General features: G+C 38.3%; 1 pseudogene; it reads right to left on the bottom strand.

Annotated features, from left to right (window-relative positions):
• Positions 1-4631, bottom strand: part of LOC140858178 (phenylacetaldehyde reductase-like) — a 14192-nt pseudogene extending 9561 nt beyond the window's left edge.
• Positions 4632-7125: the final 2494 nt, after the last annotated feature.

Here is a 7125-nt window from a genome sequence, read left to right on the forward strand (position 1 = left end):
GTCTTCTTCTCTCTCAATTTGGACGAACATTGGGAATGCCAGGGCTTGCTTAACTCGGATTAAAAACCCTAGATTCCATCTACAGAGGAGATCTCTTCCTCCTTCGGATTCCACTACTGATTTCTCAAGAAATTTCCACCAATTTCCAAGCTTTTCTTGCTCATTTTCTACCGAAAAAGCATCACCAGAGAACCCATTTTGACCTTGCCAGACTTTAATAAAGAACCTAAGATCATCTTCTCCTCTCTTTTTTCGATCTTGTGGTCTCGATATCTAGCCATATTGTTGCTAGATTTCATTGTCATGAACCTCCCCTATTTTGAATTGTTGCTTCCCCATTTTGAATGCTTCCTTCCCTAAGTTTCTTTCTTTCTCCACCATCGATCACCCTGGCCAATTGTTGCCATCACAATTGTCATCGAAGGTTGAGCCAAATGTGGATGCTTGCCATTACCGCCAACTACCTTGAAGTCTTATTCATTGGATCAAAAGCAAGGCCGCTTTCCCTATTTTCGCTGTCTTTCTTTTCTTTCCGCCTACCACCACTGCCGCCAACCACCACCACTATTGCCACTGGTCACCGCTATCTCTATCATTGTCGCAGCCTCGCGAGAAGCCGGACCTCCGGCCCACACCCAACATTGCCACCATTGCCGTTCTCCACCTTGGCTCAAGCATCCAAGGACCTCCCTATGTTCTCTCTCCTCTCTTCCCATCTCTTATGGCTTGGTAGACTCAAAAAAGAGGATCCTAGATTTCCTTCCCAATGGACCCAAGTTGACCAGTTGTGGAATCAAATGGGTGACCACACGTCTTATCGGCCTACAACCTAGCCTTCATTGGCTATCCATGGACCCATAATTAACAATCTCTAATCTGCTACCTTATCTTGATTGGATATCTGTTTATTGATCTAAAGGATTTGATTATGCTGTTTGATTGATTTGGGTTGCTAGATGCCGTTACCTAGTCAGCCTTGTCTTCCTTTTCGTACCAATCTCCTTTCATGTCAGCATTTATTTTTGTATGGAGGAGCAATCAACTGACAAGAAATGTTGAGTAAGGGGATTGACGCTCTAATTCCTAAATCAATATAAATTCCTAAATCTTTATTTTTTAATTAGTCATGTATTAGATAGAGTCGAGAAACTTGGGATTAAGAATAATTCAGATATTAAAGCTTTGAACATAAGAATCTAACAATAATTTATTTTTTCTTATATTGATGGTTGATAAAGGATGAGTTAGAATTATATTGATTGATTGGACATGCTAGACATGGACTAGTAGATGTTGTGATCGAGTTTGTCATCAATAGAGGTAAGATTTTTTGAATATTAATTACATATTTATATAAAAACTATTTTTGTGTCAGTGATTTTGCTCTCTATGGTATTTGATAACTACTTGTTAGATACTTATTTAAGTATGCGTGCGTGCGTGCGTGTGTATCATATTTTATTGATCCTTGTTTGGGTGGACTCTGGTATTTATGTGCATTGAATTGTGCAAAAGAGTGATATTGAAATATTAATTACTTAACAAGCATGTAATTGAATTGTGTGACTGAATGTTGGGTTGTGGTGCTGTAGTCTAGCCACTTATTGATGTCTCACCACAGGTCGAAAATGTGGTACTGTTGATGTCTCACTATAGATCGGAAATGTGGTTGTGATAGTCTAGAGTTGAGCACTTATAATCCTTTAGACTAGCCATTTTGTTCATGCCCCGCTTAGGGCTGAAAATGTGATTGTGGTAGTTCAAAATTGAGCACTTATGATGCTTTGGACTAGACACTTTATTAATGCCCCACTACGGACTGAAAATATAATTGTGGCAGTCTAGTGTTAAGTACCTGTGATCCTCTGGACTAGCCATTTTATTGATGCCCCATCATAGACTGAAAACATGTTTGTGGTAGTCCAAAATTGAGCACCTAAATATGTTCGAATCCGATATATGCTAATCAAAGATAATCATCTGATGTGAAAAGGTATGTGTTTACTATGCATGTTTTATGATCGCGGTATTTTGTGGCATACGATTTATATAAGTACCTCCAATGATAATTTCTTATTTATATTATTATATTTATGTGGATGTGTGAAAATTTTTACTGGGTTGTAAAGCTCAAACCCCCTTCTTTTCTTTTTTCAGAGTTACATGATGCATGTATTTGATTATGTTTAGGATCACAGTTGAAATGATTGAATAGATAATACCAATTAGGTAATTGACTTTTGTAAATTGTACAAATTTCTCTTATTTATTAATATGGAATATTTTGTTATGAATTGAGACCATTAGTGTTCATGGATATTGAGATTGCAATAGATTTTAAGGTCTAACCTTAGAGAGAATGCAGCTGTGTCGCATGGCTGACCCAGGTGCTGGGTTTGAGGCATGATAGTCACCTTATTATATAGAATAGAAAAGAAGCATCACACTCGAGGCATAGCACCAAGATGGTTGAAGTAACAGAAGAAATGCTCTCACCAATAGAAAGCTAGTAATCATACCATGCTTCTCTAAGACATCAAACTTCTTGAAAAATAATTCTCCAACCAATTTCCAGGCATCGTTTTGCTTATGTGAGATCTACACTCTACACTTACATGTCTGAAAGGAATCTGGACCATTTGCCTCAATAGAAGATATTCAGCCATCTGTAGCAAATTACTGACAGAAAAAAGCTCCATATCCCAATTAAGACTTGAACTTAAAGTCCTTGCAATCTATTTCGCTGTTGCCACACCTCTTATATTTTTCTCTTCATTCAATATGTAACAAAATTATGAATACCTTGCAAATTGTTAACTTCAATGAAATGTGCATTATGGACTAAATTCTCACATGCTGCTTGGCATCCTGTTAATGTCAAACTCTGTATTTCCAATATCACAAGAGTTATTTTCTGAGAATAGCATCATTCTGTGGCAGTGCTCCATTGTTGCATTATGTACTTGTTTTGGTCTGATATCAAAAGCTTACACATATAAAGAATTTATAAAATTCTTCTTCTCAATAATGTACACCTGATTCAAAATCCTATCCTACTCCACTCCTACCCCAACTTCTGGCGTCTTCAAACCCCTTCTAAGCATAGTTTAATTAACATTACACTAGATATTTCTAATGTTTCTTTTTCTAACTACAAACAACAAGCTTATAATTGAATAAGCAAACAAACAGTCTACATGAGTGGATCATAATGTTATATAAAAGACAATCTTACTACAAAAAGAAGATTCTGCATGTTCTACATCCTTTATTTTTCTTTAAACAATGCTTTAGAGCTCTCATATATGGATCTAATTATGATTCCAATTTAGGTTAATTCGATCCTGACCATCTGATGCATGTTTCTTTAAAAAACAAAAGAAAGAAAAGAAGACTACTCTACATGTTTGCGACTCTATTCCTAAAAAGTTGGAAGCATTTTAAAAATCAAAGGCACCTACGCTCCTAAAAAACCTTCAAATCCTGTTACATGCTATAATAGGAGCTACCGCAAATTGCACAAGACCCAGCCAACCGATCCTTAATTAAGACCCTAACTTCCCACTCTATTTCTACTCCTATATTACACAACAGTTCAAGAACGTGGTAAGGCAACATCAATAAAAATTCAAAGTCAAAAATACAATCAATAAATGATAGCATAAAGTGTCCGATGACGATTAATGGAGAAAAATATAACAAATTCAAAAAAAAAAAACACGCAAATCAAAGTCAAGAAAACTTAAAAAAAAAAAAAAAACAATTACAACGCCGTTAACCTGGGGTTCAAACACAAGGTAAAAGATCCATCCAACGATATCATGGCTTAAGGGCTATAAACGAATCTAAGCAAGAAATATGGGTTAAAGGCTATCATTCCACACATCTGAGCAGACAGGGACATGAATCCTCCAGTCCTCCAGCGATGATGTCATAATAACCATAACTATTGCAAAAAGAATCAACGAAACGAGAAACACAGAATGAGAAACACGAAGAGGAGCATTCTGTGCAATTGTATCCCCGAAAGAAGGAAGAGGATAAGAGGGATAGCAATAGCTATAAAATCATGACTCGCAGTCCTCAAAATTACAAAGAGAGAGAGAGACGGACCAAGATCCCGGACGGTGGCGCGCACGGTATATCCGCGCTGGAGGAGAAGCTTGACGAGCCAGGAAGCAATGTAACCGGACGCACCGGTCACGCACACCACCTTCCCACTCCCTCTCATCGTTTCTCTTCTCCCTTCTCGCTCCCGCTTTTCAGTATTTGGTCGGAGGCCCACGGATATACATAGAGGAAGAAGCCCGAAAAGGAACACGGCCTCAGACGCTTTCTGGATGGATGATAAAACGTAAGCAACTGCGACATCAAGCTTTACTCGTCCGTATATCGCAGCCACGGCTGTGCAGAATTTGACAGGCCATTATCTTGGCCGTATATCGCAGCCATCGTTAAATATGATTTGCCTCAAACGCTGGCGCAATTGCTTACGATGTGGGCGCCTTGTGCCCCAGCGCAAGTAGAAGGAAAAAAAAAGAGCACAATTTCATACGATTGGCGGTGCCGAAAGCGAGTTGAGGCGGCGGTTTCAGAGGCGAGTTTTTTTATCTTTTTCGGTAAAAAGAGGCGAGTGGAGGAGGTCATGGCACGGGGGTGGACTTCTACGGATGGGGTCGACGAGTTGAATGATTCAGAGAGCAATCTAGGTGGCATCAATTGGGAGAAGACAACATCTGAGGATTAAAGTACGCACCAAAATGACCGAGAATTGGTTTAGGGATGCCAGGGACGGAGCGCTTGAAAGGCTGGCTAGAAGTAAAATATGAAAAAATAATTTCATGATGAATTAAAAATAAATATTTAAAATTTAAAAAATCATAAAAATATAAAAACATCTAAATTATCCGGTATAATTTTAATTACTAAATCTTTCTCGACCCAACAATGGCTCGTGGACTCTAACCGTACAACTAATCCAAAAATATTAAAGATCTAAAGTTTAATCAGCTAAACAACTCAAAAAAATAAAAAAAAATTAACCGATTGCATCTATTTGTACAGAAACCCGGCCTATATTTAGTGCTTTCTTTATTTTTATATTTCAACTATATATTTTTGTTTTTTTTTTTTGGCATGTTTGCAATTTAGATTCAAATCCATGCACAAAATCTTCATGTAGTGAAATGAGGTTGGCCATATGTATTCATTATGTATATCATGATAACCCAGCCTATTCAGGCTTTGTAGCAGGCTAGGCCTGGTCCACTTGAGTGCTAACCTAATAAGCTCAAACAGCCCAAAAATGGAAAAAAAATTAACAGTATATGCAAGGCACATGCTAAGGCAAGTGGAATCAGATGATAGGAGTCATCTCTTTTATGATTTATCCAACTAAGATCCAGAAGGGCCGAGACTCCAATGCCTCCCTCTGGCTCTATTTAATGGACCAAGGTTCCTCCCAATCTGTCCATCGATCCCCTCATCAGTATATCAACCCTCAACTTGGAAATCGATGACGTCCATGAAGCGAAAATTTAGTGCAGGGATAAAATGATAATTTTAAAACTTTTTCAAAATTACTATTTTACAACGGAATTATTAATTAATCTCATTAATTAATACTAATTAACCCTACACTAGGATCTAAATATGATACAACAGCATGCATTTAAATTTGAAATTCAAATTTGAAACAGTAAACTTTTTACTGTACTATGTTCAGAACACATCACCTTTTGCGGGTAGTCGATCACCGCAATCTGATCACCGTCGGAGGGTTCTGATCGTCACGTCGCAGCCACACTAGTGTCTGACCTCTGCGGATCGTCCACACGAAGCTCCTGTCTGATCGGCTCCTCACGAATGCTAGTTCGTGATTTCACCCTTTTGATGGCTGATGTTGATCGAACTCCTTCGATCGATGTGTGCTGACTCCTCGGACACTCCGGATCATCTGCACGGTTGGTTGAGAGGCTGATGGATCTCTCCCTGAAATTTGGTGGACTCACGACACTCGTGGCACACCAATCTCACTTCCCGAACCCTAGGTAGAAACCCTAGGGTACACACCAAAAACCCTGCGCCCACTTCTCTCTTTTTTCTCTCCTCTCGGTAAATTTTGAATACTTCAAAATTTTTTCAGAACCTCTCCACGCCCCTTATCTCTTCTTTCTTTCTCTCATTGCCCACGCCCCCTCCCTTTCTCATTTTATAAAACATCGCAAGAGATGTTGAAAGCGTGTGAGTGGATAAGAAGAGGTGGTTGCTCACTTAAATTTAAATCAAATTTGAATTCAAGTGTCAACCAATCTTATCCTCATCCATTTGTGCGAGAAAGAAGAGATGGCGTGGCCTAATTTTTTTTTTCTTTTTGTGCGTGGAGACTTTCACGAGAAACCATTTCTCGTGTGGAATATGGGGCGCACAAAAGAGGATAAGCTGGCGCATGGTTATTTGGTTAGCCATTCAAATTCAAAACCCCTTTGAATTTGGATGGGTAACAAACCAAGTTAATCCAAATAATTGGCGCACAGAAACATGGACGTGAGAGAGCTTTGCGTGGGAGAAAATTCACGAGAAAATTTCTTCTCGTGAATTCAAATGGGCGCAAGAAAGTTGGGTGGCGCAGGAAATTTAAAACAAGGTGGTTTGATTCAAATTGAGCCAACCTAATTAAAATAGGTTAAGCACAATTAGACCAGATTAAATCCAACATAATTAGGCTTAATTAGGCTCAATAAAATCCTAATCAAATCAGGAATTAACTAAGCTTAACCCCTGATCAAATCAGGGACTAAACCACCTTAGCGATTAGATCAACACTTAACCTAATCGGGTCAATCCAAACTGAATCCAATTTAATTGGACTTGATCTAAAAATAATTACTCAATCAAATTGAGTTAATTAGCGATCAAATCACTAATTAAACCTCTCATAAATATTGAGTCCAAATCCGATGGGCAATTAGGCATCAGAGACCATCGATATGAAACCTTGATCAAAGAGTTCAAATTTCAAATTCAAAATTTGAAATTCAAAATTTTGACCCCGGTACCCAAAATGTATGGAACTCATGATCAGAGAATCCTAATTCTCAATCATAGAGTCCCAGACACATAAGA

The sequence above is a fragment of the Elaeis guineensis genome, chromosome 5 (genome assembly GCF_000442705.2).
Source record: "Elaeis guineensis isolate ETL-2024a chromosome 5, EG11, whole genome shotgun sequence".
Taxonomy (NCBI): Eukaryota; Viridiplantae; Streptophyta; class Magnoliopsida; order Arecales; family Arecaceae; genus Elaeis; species Elaeis guineensis.